The following is a 13,215-nucleotide window of genomic DNA, read 5'->3' on the forward strand; positions in this document are numbered from 1 at the left end:
AAAGCGTTGGATATTTGAAATACTGTATAATAGGGAAAGTAAACAAAGCAGATAATAAATCTTATCAAAGATATTACGCAAATAAGAAATAAGGTACTGCAATAAGGAAACTAAAGACATTAAAATGGAGAAAAGAATTCAAGTAATTCATCAGCTCCACTACTGTGCAATATTTTAATGGTTGAAGTAATAGCAAAACTAAAAGGCAAGTTAAAATGGAATAAAATTGAGAGCCATACGGTAAATTTAATATGCTGTACAGATGACGTAATAAGGGTAGCAGACACACAAAAGATAATTTACGATAAGTATTTCATTGCCAATAGATTTGCCAAAAATATAATATGGAAATCTCAAAAGAAATAAAAAGATTACACGTGTTAATAAGCAGCCAATCAGAAGTAAGTTAGAAATAAACAGAAAAATAATTAAATAAGGGATAAATTAGAAATGCTGAGAAATTCATATTAACTCAGAAAGAATAACAAAAATGACGTAAAGTAGCAAATGCTTAAAAGGAGAGAGGTGTCTTGATATTTAAAAATAGCAATGTAGAAAAATAAAAATCTGAATGTTGCAACTAAAATAAGTATATATCAGACCAGTTTTAACTTATGATTCTGAAACCATAGAGCTGGACCATACTACAGAAATGAAGATGCGGAAGGATAAAAAAAAAAAGTCTTGTGTTTTAGCTTTTATAGATTCTTATATATATTCCCTAACCCCAGAATGGTGAACATCAAAGAAGAAGCACCATATGAGTATAAAACAGAAATGTTTTCAAAAAATATCTTAAAGTGGTCACATGTATTGCTAAACAAAATCATATTCACTGCTAAGCGCAATCCACTAGCAGTGCATCTAGGATGAGAAAGGCAGTATTACAAACAGCCTTGAGAAAGGCTTGCAAATTACAAATTTCGGCCAAAAGAAGCTGGATTATTGAAGAAGTTTGAAAACACTCTCTTCGGTACTATCACCTACAGCAAAATTGTATTTTTTCACTCGCGAAGAATGTGAAAGGTGTTTTTTTATTCTATGCAAAAATAAATATTTTAAAATAGGATATAATCCATTTAAATATAAAGAGCCAATAGGCTTCATTTCGGCGATATAAACATTATTTAAATTAAGGGGATATTAAATCCCACATTGTTTTAAAACCGAATAAGAAATTCAAAGATTGGAATCAGAGAGTTTCATGCCGAATATAGTAAACTATAAAAGAATCGGCGATTACTAGCGTGAGCTAATGCAAGTAGTCCTAGTACAATCTCGGGCAACTCGCAGCAAAGGTGGTCAAGTTCTGATCGCTATTCTTAGGTATTTTCCATAATGTAAAAACACATTTCCTAGGAAATGTATGCTGTTATTACATTATGGTGGGAGGTCACTACCCAGACCGGTTTCAGCCTTTTTTTGAGGCTTCATCAGTGAGTAGCTAGACCAAATTAATACCAAAGGGTATAGCGAAAAGAACTTATATACTCTGCTATACGAGTTGTCCAAAAGGTGCACCCATTAAGTTACTTAAATATAAAGAGCCAACAGGCTTCATTTCGGCGATATAAACATTATTTAAATTAAGAGGATATTAGATCCCACATTGTTTTAAAACCGAATAAGAAACTCAAAGATTGGAATCAGAGAGTTTCATGCCGAATAGTATAAAAAACTATAAAAGTATACTCAAATGTATATTTGAAGTGTATATTCATCTGAGTATACTAATATACTCAAAACTAAAAAAAAATACTAAAAAGAAGAAGAAGAAAATCAAACTCTACAATGCCCAAAACTAACTCGCTCACTGCTAAGAATATTTTTAAAAAATGGCAGTGACCCATACGCTAAATAATCACCACCGTGGTCGTGGCAATACGCATAACACGATATTAGCCATCCTAAGTTAACCTGCATTCAAAAGTAAAAATGAGCTCTCTGTTAAAAAAAATTGGAGATGTCTCAATGTTAAATATGTTACCCACCAAAATTAATGCATACATATTTACAACATGCAAATATGCCTATGTATATACTCGTACACATACGTCGGTTATGTATATAATATAATAGTTATAATAATAATCACAATGGCTATTATTATGCACAGAGTATATATATATATACACACATACATATTAAGATATTATTATTAGATTTTCTACAAAGATTCAACATCCAATGCTGCGCGCATTCATTTAAAGAAGCACATGTTTATGTTAGCAGTATGTTTAGTATTCATCTCATTCACATATTTCGAAGCCTTATATGAAGATGTTTCAGGTGTGATTAAAGTTTATAATCAGATTAATAATAGTTGCAACGAGTTTACTTGTTCCATTAAGTATGTGGAGCAGAACCATGGTAAATACACCACCTAGTAATGGCGATAACACATCTTGTAAGAAGTCCATTTTAAAGTCTACGTTTACACGCACATTTTTATGTATGTAGCTAATGTGTGTGTCTATCGTGTATTGTAATCAAAGTGCAAACTTGAGTATTTGAGGTTTTACGTTTCTTGGCTGCAAGGCGAGAGCATGGTTAGGTTTACTTGGGACAATATGAAGTGTTAGCCATTCAATGATTTGGTGAGAAATCAGTGGTCATCTGAAGAGTTTTGATGATGATGAGTTGAGGTTTATTTCTGATTAATATGACAAAATTGCAAATTCCCAACTGCTCTACCGTGGTGCTAAGATAGACATTTCTTAGACTTTTGATTCCTTTATAAAGTACCGTGCTGTCATCTTTAGTCATATACGTATAAAGTGTTCGGATCGAGACGATCTAATACGTCTCTGTTGTTATTATAATCAAATTTATGCGTGTTTTTTTTATTTTAATTTTAAGAAAAAAAATTTTTTGATCTTTTACTTGAACTCTTTAAAAAGATAATTCCAAAAAAGTGTGTCCGAATTTTTTCCTCGTATATTAGTTTTATAACACTTCAGTAATGCCCTAAGTTTTGAGTAAAGGGCTAATGACTGTAAAAAATGGGGCACTCCTAAACGAAAGTAGGCTATATAAGTCATTAAATTAACAAATGTATTATACTAAAATTAAAGTACTTATCGTGATGCTTTATTTGTACTAAAGCAAATTATTATTGCAAAAATATCCAAATAACTCTTTTTATAATTATGATATTTTTTCAATAATAATTTGTTTCCGTACAAATAAAGTATCACGATAAATACTTTGATCTTACTTTGATTTCGTAAATACTTTCATTTTCAGCACTTACGTGCTGAAACACTTCGGGTATTTAGATTTTTGACTCTACCTTCTCCCCAAAGCTCCCCACGATGAATCACGAATCTCCCCTTTTCACGTCATGAAGTTTTGGAATGGAAAATATTATAAGTACATGAGAGTTCCGCAGAGAATTAGTTGTATTTTTCTTTTCCTTTCACTTCAGTGATATTTGAAATCTTATGTTATAGAATCAACGGATTGTTTTTTTTTTTCATATTCAGCAATAATGTGTGTGTGTGTGGGGGGGGGGGGGGTTGAGCAATAGTACTACCACCTACCTAGCCTGACGAGGAAGACGGCTCTTCTGTAAACATCTCGGTATGACAGATTGGAGAGTGCTTCTCTTCCGCAAGTGTATCGGGACCACCAGTCGGCAGCAGCTGCACAAACTCGAAGGCCGTGTCAACCTAATGACGCGAGAAAACAAAGAAGGTGTCTGCGTGTGCTATTAGCCCTCTCTTTCTATGGAAAGTAAGAGGGAAGCAATGAGTCTTCCTGCAAATGGATCTGAGACACACACACACAAATCAAAGAGAGTGGAAGGGAGTCCGTCCAACGAGTCCCTCAAGGGAGCTTTGTTGCATTCCTGTGCAGAGAACGTGAGTCCTAGCTGAGCTCCTCCTTCGCCTGCGCGATGACGTCTGAACGATGTAGTGTTCTACTCGCTAGAGGGCGGAATGTTACGACGAGACTTCCTGTCTCTCGTCATAGTTCAGCTCCCTTCAAAAATACAACTGTCGAGACAAATAATCGCCGTTAAGGCACTCGCGATTTGGTCAAATAGTTAGATTTGAAGCATTAGTGTTATTCTACCCGCAAATCAAGATGTGCGAGAACAAAGTTTGCTATAAAGTTTTTCCCGAGAGTCTTCCTCTTTGATTGTCATTCAGCTTTTACGCAAATAATTGAGATCGCAAAAGGCGTTTTAAAAAAATACACTTCCGAATACTTTACTTCCTACTGCGAAGAAGGTTACAATGAGAAATTCTTCCAAAGATTTCAAGAACATCGTTTCAAATTTAATTAGTTATGGTTATTTTCGTGCATTCTGAGTTGCTTTGTTTGCGTGAGGAACTTTCTGCCGACAGTTTTAAAAGCGCTGTACTTACAGATAATCGTAAGCATTCATATAATTCCACTTTATGTCAAAAAGCTGCATCTAAAAATTTTCCTCCAAGATATGTTTGAGCAAGTTGATTAATTTCTCAGCTGGATGAGTCGAACAAACCTACTCCAATACTGTTAGTAGCAAAGTCATGATATCGTGACTATTGTCGATTTATAAGTTTATAGAATCCCACTGCTGGGTGAAAGCTTCTCCCATAAGCCGGAGGTTTGGGAGAGTGTATATATTTGTATGTACGCATTAATTAGACAGTCATATGCTGGAGGGGACAAGGACCATACCATTGGCACAATGATTCATTTGTCAAGCACATCAGCGTAGGCCCTGATGATCAATGATTTCATGCACTAGGAGTAGTGAACCTGATCCGCATTACACGCAGCAATCTCGCATTAAGACCATGCCACCTCCAAACTCCATCTTTGGGAACATCTCCTCAACATAATTAAATGTTGAGGAGAATAATTAAATCCTCGCGGCTCCAAAGCCAGATTATGTTGTACTTCTTTGGGTTGTGTTATTCGTCGTTGTTAATTAACAAAGCCCCTGCAGTCCAAGCATAATTCATTTCCTATCCTTCAGTCAGTGTATCTCACATTTATTGTGAGATTGTTTGTTTGTTTTTTTTAATGAGACACAAGCTAAGGTGAGAAGTTGTAGTTGTGTTCTGCTTATTATTTTCTGTAACAGAATAAATCTAATAAGTGATCAGTCCCTCGATATTGCAGTAGGCACGCATGAATGGATTATGTTTTGAACAGCAAGTTACAAAGTGATTCGGAAAATTTCATTTTAAAAATGATCGAAATTTCTTTTCTCCTGATTTCTCCTGTTCGCCAGTTCTGGTATGGGGTGATTTATGTTCCGAATGGTATGGTAATGGCCTTGTTCATACTACTTCAAGGGTGAGGTAACAGCAACAGAAAGAGTATTAGTGCAAATATCCTTGCACTACTAATAATTAGTTACTGCATCAAAGTAAGAACAAACAAAGTCGAGAACTTATTGTGTTGAAGAATGGCAGTGTGCTTCACACGTGCATTAAAGGAATCACAGGGAGGCACTACAGAATATACGAAAGGTGATATTTCTGACTGCTGTTATTTAAACAGCCTTTCAATAGACAAGTTCCTAGAAATAAATGCTACGCACACCCACTGAAGGATTGTGCTCTCTCTCTCTCTTTCTCTCTCTCTGGGTAACGGGTGTGTAAACAAGGAAGAAGCCGCGCAGACATCAGCCTCAAATCTTCGCCTGACAAATGATACTTTTGTTGTTTGAACAGGAGTATCACCTGTTAGGATGTCCTTGTTTTAATGGGTCTTAAAAAAACGTTTAACTTCCTTGAAATAAACGCTAGAAACACCTTTAGAAACGTTACAACATCTCTCTCTCTCTCTCTCGCACTGTGTGTGTTTGTGTGTAATCTCGAACGGTAAAGCACAATATTTGACACATGCAGAATGAATACACAGAGAATTTTAAAAAAATGAAAGAAAAACAGTAAGAAATGTTTTACCAGAAATACTTCACGCATTTAGTACAGCATACTTGGTCTTTTATTTGGCAGTAAACAGGGAATTCTCTAGCCAATATTTAGTAGTGAAATAAAAATGTCTCTTACAAAATTGTAACTTATTGTAAAGCGTGTTGTGATATTCTAAGTGGCTGCTGCAGTTTTCATAAATCGTGAATTACGTGACTTTGGGAATAATAAAGGAGAAACTTAAATCCTAGAAGTTAAAAAAAAAAAAAAAACTATGAGAAACTTTTTCTTCGTCCTTCAGCAAACAGTGTCTGTTTCTAAGAATGTCATACTTCTTAGAAACAGAAATATGTGGTCATAGATGTGGGATATTGAAATGTAAAATCCTTACTTAGAAGAAATTGGAAGCTAGTATGAACTCACAAAATAGCTGATCATAATCCTTTCATACGCAGGGTGGAAAAGAAGAATGTGAGAATTCGTCACTGCGAAGATAATTTTTGAATCACTCTGCGTGCGTATGTAACAAACGTTACATACGCAGCAGAGTGATATACGTAATATCCAATACGTAACATCATTAGATTTAATGATGTTACGTATTGGATATTATTATTGGAATACAATATTCATATATTACATTTTTAAGTGAAAATTAAGGTAGTTTTGAAGTATCATATATTATATATATATATATATATGACTGCATGAATTTCATACAGTCATTTCTTATAGCTAATTTCTTCACATGTCCTATCCTAATCCTGTGGTCTCTCTTTGAGAGGGCTGCAACCAATTACTAGGGAGATATGACGCGCAATGTGGTTTCCCGTTGCCTTTCTTGTCTTAGTATATTTACGACTGTAGCTATGTGTGTTCACGGGGAAAGCTTGCCTGTTCTGGAGAATAAAAAATCCCTAGTTTCGGTGAAAAAAACTCCACCTCCGTTTGAGACCGGTGCTTCCCCTTTCGTCGAAAGAAACCAGATAAAGGTTCCTCGCGTCTTGGACGAGAATCGAACCTAAATCTTTCCAAACAAAAGCCTTCGTCTATAGTGACTGAGGCTCTATTCACATGTACCATTAAGCTATTTGGAAAGCTTTTAGCTTTGATGTTCGGAATCATTCACGTATTCCATGATAAAAATGTTACATGTAAAGAAATGTACAATAGGAAATGACTGGGCATCGAAAAGGTCATTGGAAATATCCAGGATGTAGAGCATGAGAGCCTCCATAGCTCAGTTGCTATAGAAAAAGTCCTATAGTTGGAAAGACCTGGGTTCGATTCCCCCTCAAAGACGTCAGGAACCTTTATTTGGTCTTTTTCGACTAATACGGAAGTAGAAAGCTTTCATCATGAAAGTCGAGTTTTTCATCCCACAGAACAGGCAATAAGCTACCTGAAGACACACACATTTACAGTTAATAGAATGACTGTTAATTTTTCAGACCATCCTCGTATGTATGTATATATATATATATATATATATATATATATATACGATGATGATGGTCTGAAAAGTTATAGGACTCGATCATAGATAGAAACACTATATCGGCAACAGATTTTTTTTCCCTAAGTTGGTACATCTGTCAGAAGCATCCATGTGAAATTGCAAGTCATTTCATCAAATAGTTTGTTATATACAGCTGTCTGAAGAAAAAGTGTTGTCTGTATCGCTTAAAATTGGTAAAATCGAGTATCGTGTGCGATTAAAAAAATTCTTTGTAAAAGAAGATTTAACACCAAAAGAAATTCATTCAAAGTTCATCAAAGTTTATGGGCACTTTTCTCCTTCGTTTTCGACAATTAAGAAATGGGCTGCCGAATTTAAACGTGGCCGTACCAGCCTTGAAGATGATCCATGTGAAGGACGTCCAAAAAAGTGTAACAACACCAGAAATCATTGATCACATGCACGATATGGTATTGGATGACCGACGAGTCAAAGTGCGTGAAATTGCTGAGACTATGGTCATTTCAAAAGAACGTGTAGGATATATTTTGCAAGAAGAATTGCATACGAAAAAGTTTTCCTCAAGATAGGTGCCGCACTTTCTCACAGAAGATCAAAAAACGCACTCGCATGAAAATCTCTGAACAGTGCTTGCAGCGTTTTAACAAATAAAACTGATTTTGTGGGTCGATTTATTACTACGGATGAGACATGAATTCAACATTACACACCAGAATCCAAACAACACTCAAAACAGTGGACAGAAGCCGGTTGTTCAGCGCCAAAGAAGACAAAGCCGGTTCCATCAGCGGGAAAGGTCATGGCATCGGTATTTTGTGATGCTAAAGGGATTTTGTTCATTAATTATCTTGAAAAGGGTAAAACAATAACCGGGGAATATTATTCCGATCTTTGAACCAGCCTAGACGAAAAAATTCGTGAGAAAAGACCCGGTTTGCAGAAGAAAAAATCATCTTTCATCAGGACAATGCACCTGCCCCAAAGGTGTTTTGGCAATGGGAAAATTAAGGGATCTGCTCTATGAATTGTTGGAACATTTACTCTCTTCCCCAGATTTGGCTCCCTCTGACTTCTATCTCTTCTCAGAACTAAAACTCTTCCTCGGTGGTCAGCGTTTTTCTTCGAAACAAGAGCTGGTTGCAGCTGAAGAGGGGTATTTTGCAGATCTTACTGAGAACCACTACAGGGAAGGGATAATGGCGCTTGATCATCGCTGGAATAAATGTATTAGTCTTAAGGGAGATTATGTTGAAAAATAAAAATAATTTTGAAATTATAAATTCGATCTTTCGTCGTTAGGCAGAGAACGTTTCAGACCACCCTAGTGTACCTAATCCCTCATCAGGAGGGCTCAACCCACCCACTTCCGAAGGAACGGGAGAGAAAGGGTGAACTCCATACGAATAAATAAATATGTAGAGCATAGTTTTGTTAAGGGGATGTCGGTTATGTCAAATCAGCTTAGCATTTGTTATGAAGCCACGAGAGAAAGACACAAAGTAATGGGTATTATACGCTTTATTTTGTGCCAAATATAGATAATTACTAAGTTAATTTGAAAATTAATTCACGGTTAAACAGATTTTAAGAATCCTGAAATAGATCTGCTTAGTATCAGACGAGACATTGATTAAAAGTGGTTGGGACAAAAGAAAAACTAAATAACTAAATTCCGTTTCCTTGTAAAACGTTGCTATCTCCCCCCCCCCCATTTTTATAATTTATGTTATACATAAAGCACCAGATAATTTCAGATTATACAATTATGCATCAAGTATTAGTAAATAATTTCATCGATCGATGGTAGCAAAGTGTCATCAGTCACCCTAGCGTAATCATCATACTAGAATTTACTGAAGTTTTGTAACAGAGCTCCAAACTGAAAGCTGTTTCTTCACTTCACCCGAATTTGAATAACTGAAATTTAGTTCGGCTTGTGTAAAATGCATGCATATTTGTTATTCAAAGTATTTTTCAAGAAATAACAGCGACAATGATATGGCTGAATACTTCGCATGCATGCAAAGCATGCGTACAATAAATCTTGAAAAAATTATATAAATATCCAGAATCTGGGGGACATAATGAATACAAGGGAAACAAACTAGTTATTTTGTCAGAGAGAATTGTAAAATTAAATCGAATTCAATTATTTGTAAATATTCAACTAAGTTTTACTAATTCACTGCGTACATTTCTTACAGAAATTTGTTTTAATTTTCATTATGAAATAAACTTACCTTATGAGCCAAAATTTCGCGCTGTTTTGCAAATTATTTAATTAGTTTAAAACAGATTAATTTAATTAATCTATTTTAGAAATATATAATTAGCTGGTAAGTTTTTACTCTTTGAATACAAGAGCAAATACATTCCTCCTATGCATAAATCGTTTAGTCTGGGACAGTTGATAAGAGCGCCCTCTTAACAGAAACAATGTTGAAAAGTGACGAAATTCAGCAAAAATCCGAAACGTGAGTAATTCGCATACCATTTATTATAGAAGGTACAGATTTCAAAAACAAACAAAACAAACAAATTAGTCTATTATGTTAATTACATATTAAACTGATTTTAGAAAAGAATACATTTTTATAGAAAATATTGATTTTAGAAGCAGAATAACTGAGAAATTTATCATTTTGTGAGACCGCTGAAACTATTCATTTACGGTTACTCTTGAGACTTGAAGTGTGTGTGTGTGTGTGTGTGTGTGTTCATTCCATACGAAGATTTACACAGGTACAGTCCGTAAAATACCTTGCCTATATCAATCGGACTATACGATTATATTGAGAACTTCGTTAGAATGCCGATTCTATGTCCAGCTTCACAGTTTTATACAAATATTCGATGCAGGAGAGAAAACACCGGTGGTGAAAGACACTGTGACCTCATTGTTAATCCATGAAGAATTTATGCACGTTAGATATAAATTATATTACTGTTTATTGAACTCCCTACCTGTTTACAGTCCCTACTATCAGAACTGAGTTTATCACTTCGGATTCTTCTGTAGGTTACTCTCTTTTAAAGCAATGCAGTGAATGCACCACAAATAACGAATCATTATGCACAGATATCTCTATAGAAGTGATATATCTATGGTCATATTCTATGTTCATAAATCCAAGAAAAAGAAAATTCCAAATAGCTCAGCTTGAAAGGGATGTGTAAAGAACCAAATGATATTCCTAAGGTCAATCGTAGAAGGGTGATAAATGAGATGTCTAGAAAAATCAGACTAATTTCAGAATCGAGAGATCAACTCTCTCAGTTCTGAAAACAAAACTGGGGCGGTGGGAACATGTGTCATGGCTAATCAGTAGTGGTCCGAAAAAGGAATACGTATAACAGGAAATACGCCTCCATCCTAATGTACAGATTAGTTTGCGCATTTTCACACTCAGTTAACGCTATCTTTGTGCTACACTTTTGCCCATCCTTGTATTCGAAAGGCTGAAGGAATCTCTTGTTCTCCTAATCCCATCCCCCTTTCAGAAAGCAAATTATCCTGCAACCCACTGAATACAATGCAGAGCGGAAAACCATCTAATACACAAACTTCAAAGGCAATCTCTTCTTTATCTAATTACCATCCTCTTTTATTCTGATGTAAAATATCCTTTAAAGCATTCAGAGAAACCAACCTATCCTACTTCAATACATTGTAAAGATTTCTAAATTTATTTGTAGAAATAAAAATGAAGGGTTTGGGCAGCGAATCTTAAACTGTAACGTGGGTGCTGTTATTGCAAGAATCGTTTAGGAACAAAGTTTGACCAGCTTTAAATTTTGCTCTTTGTCGAATTTTATCGATCTTCCAGTCTTATGGATAGCAAGAGGTATTCAACTGAATATCTTGATGAATTGGCTAAATCTGATAGGTTAAGTTCAATCCAAAACTAGAGCACATCCTTACGAAAAAAAGCTTTCCAGAACTTTTTTTTTTTTTAAATATGTCTCTGCTGAGATCTGTATAGGTCACATCATTCAAATAATTTAGCACAATTTTCGAACATCGCATTTTTTCGAAACTTTACGGTCCTTTTCAGAATTTCTGTGCAGTCGTAACCAAACGGAGGACGGGGTTTTGAAAGGGGGAGAGAAGAAAGGAAAATGTTGGAAACACCGCTATGGGGTTCGCGTCGTTAACCCAATTCCGACCAGTTATTCCTCAACGGTTTTATTTATCTCAAAAATGAGGAAGGGAGGAGCTCATAAGAAACATTCCTTATGTTAAAAAGTGAGTCACGAGTGCTAAGAAAGCAGGGGTGAAATTTAGAAGTGGTTGCTTCATTGACATTATAATTTAATTGATGACAATGTGAATTCCCCCTCTCTCCGAAATTCGAACAGTACCATAAATCACCCACATATTATTAAAGACAACGTCATTAAAATAGTTGCTGAGAATTTATATCGAACCACCTTAGTTGCCTAGCTCACCTTTGTTTTTTAATGAGATGACGATATTACCGATTTTCGTGAAGGATAAAAATACCTTATTTGCTACTAGATGGCGCCATATGCAAAAAGCCAGTCGATGCCGTTTATTCTTTTCTTTGCCATATTGATGACAAAATAGTTTCGTTTAATGACCAGAAGCTTCAATATTCAGCCCGGTCAAATGGAACTGGAATATTTTCGTTTAAAAAAGATCAGGAAGGTTGAGATGTTTACAAACTATTCTTTCACTTGGTTTTAGAAAGAGAGACTCGGATTAATTAAGCGATTAATTTTAATGGAAAGTCTATGATAACCGATTTCAATGTTCGAAATACTTTTCTTCAATTAATTCGTAACGCAAATAGCTGAATAAAGAAAGTGGCCAAAGCATATCGCCAAAGTCCGTCCGAGAATGGTGATAAATGAGCTGGCGAGAAACTTCAGACTAATTTCGTTGCTTTCAACATTTAAGCCAATCAGTCTAATTCCCTGCAAACGCACACGCCATCTGTTAATGTTTTGTTCATTTCTTCTCGGTGGAACTCCCTTCACATCTTAATCTCTCGAAATACAAGAATGGTGAGTGGGAAGAACCCTCGAAAAATGACCTCAACAACCATCTTTGAAACCATGCGTAGAAAATGCAGTTTTTTTTTTAGGGAATGAAAACAACTTCGCTGTGATCGGAAAATAATAAATAGTCTTATTTCGTAGTGTTATATTTAAAAAAATATATGTTCTGCATTCATGAGAGATAATTTATTAAAGATAAAGAATTAGGTTCGGTTTCAACACCTAAATAATACTGAAACATAGTTCTCTTTCTCTTTACCTTCCTCCTTTAACAGCTTACTAGAACATAAATTCTCCCCAGTAGGTTAGGGGGACAAGGTGACGTGCGATTCAAGGATAGATCGAATCGTTAATAAAAGCGAGACCCGCTTTTTCACACACAACTCGCAAGCAATGGCGATAATAATCATTTTAAATCAAAGCATGAATGAGCTACAATTGCTCAATCATGACTTCCCTTTATTGATTGCAAATGGAACACGGAAATTGACACAACAAAGCAAATATAAGCACTTGGGGCTGAAGGAGAGGAACTCAACCTTCCCCCCCCCCCTATAATTAACGTGGACAGTTTACGCGAAAGCCTTTTTGATGATGTCATACCGGCATAACCGGTTCTCCCCATAAGCCACAACAGTAAAGAGACCTCAGAAAATTGCCAAACTTGTGAAAAACTTACGACATGCGAGACGAATAGTCGCAGATCAGCAATGCTCAACTGCTTGGTTAATAACTTGTCGTTTAGAAGAATAGTAAAAGATATCCCGTCTCGATGACAAACTTTTCTCTATTTTTATATTACGGCGGTATATAAGATCCTATTTTAGTAATAATATC

The 13,215-nt window shown here is 35.5% G+C and overlaps 1 protein-coding gene across 1 annotated transcript in view; it reads right to left on the bottom strand.

The window, feature by feature from the left end:
• LOC150106992 (alpha-tocopherol transfer protein-like) overlaps window positions 1-3,877 on the bottom strand; it is a 54,181-nt gene extending 50,304 nt beyond the window's left edge. Inside the window, exon 1 of the mRNA XM_090392866.1 lies at window positions 3,543-3,877. The gene's annotated coding sequence lies outside the window, so the exon portion shown is untranslated. The remainder of the gene's footprint in view (window positions 1-3,542) is intronic.
• Between the last annotated feature and the right edge of the window lie 9,338 nt (window positions 3,878-13,215).

The sequence above is a fragment of the Typopeltis vanoorti genome, chromosome 5 (assembly GCF_054136105.1).
Source record: "Typopeltis vanoorti isolate ZY-2024b chromosome 5, IOZ_Tvanoo_1.0, whole genome shotgun sequence".
Taxonomy (NCBI): Eukaryota; Metazoa; Arthropoda; class Arachnida; order Uropygi; family Thelyphonidae; genus Typopeltis; species Typopeltis vanoorti.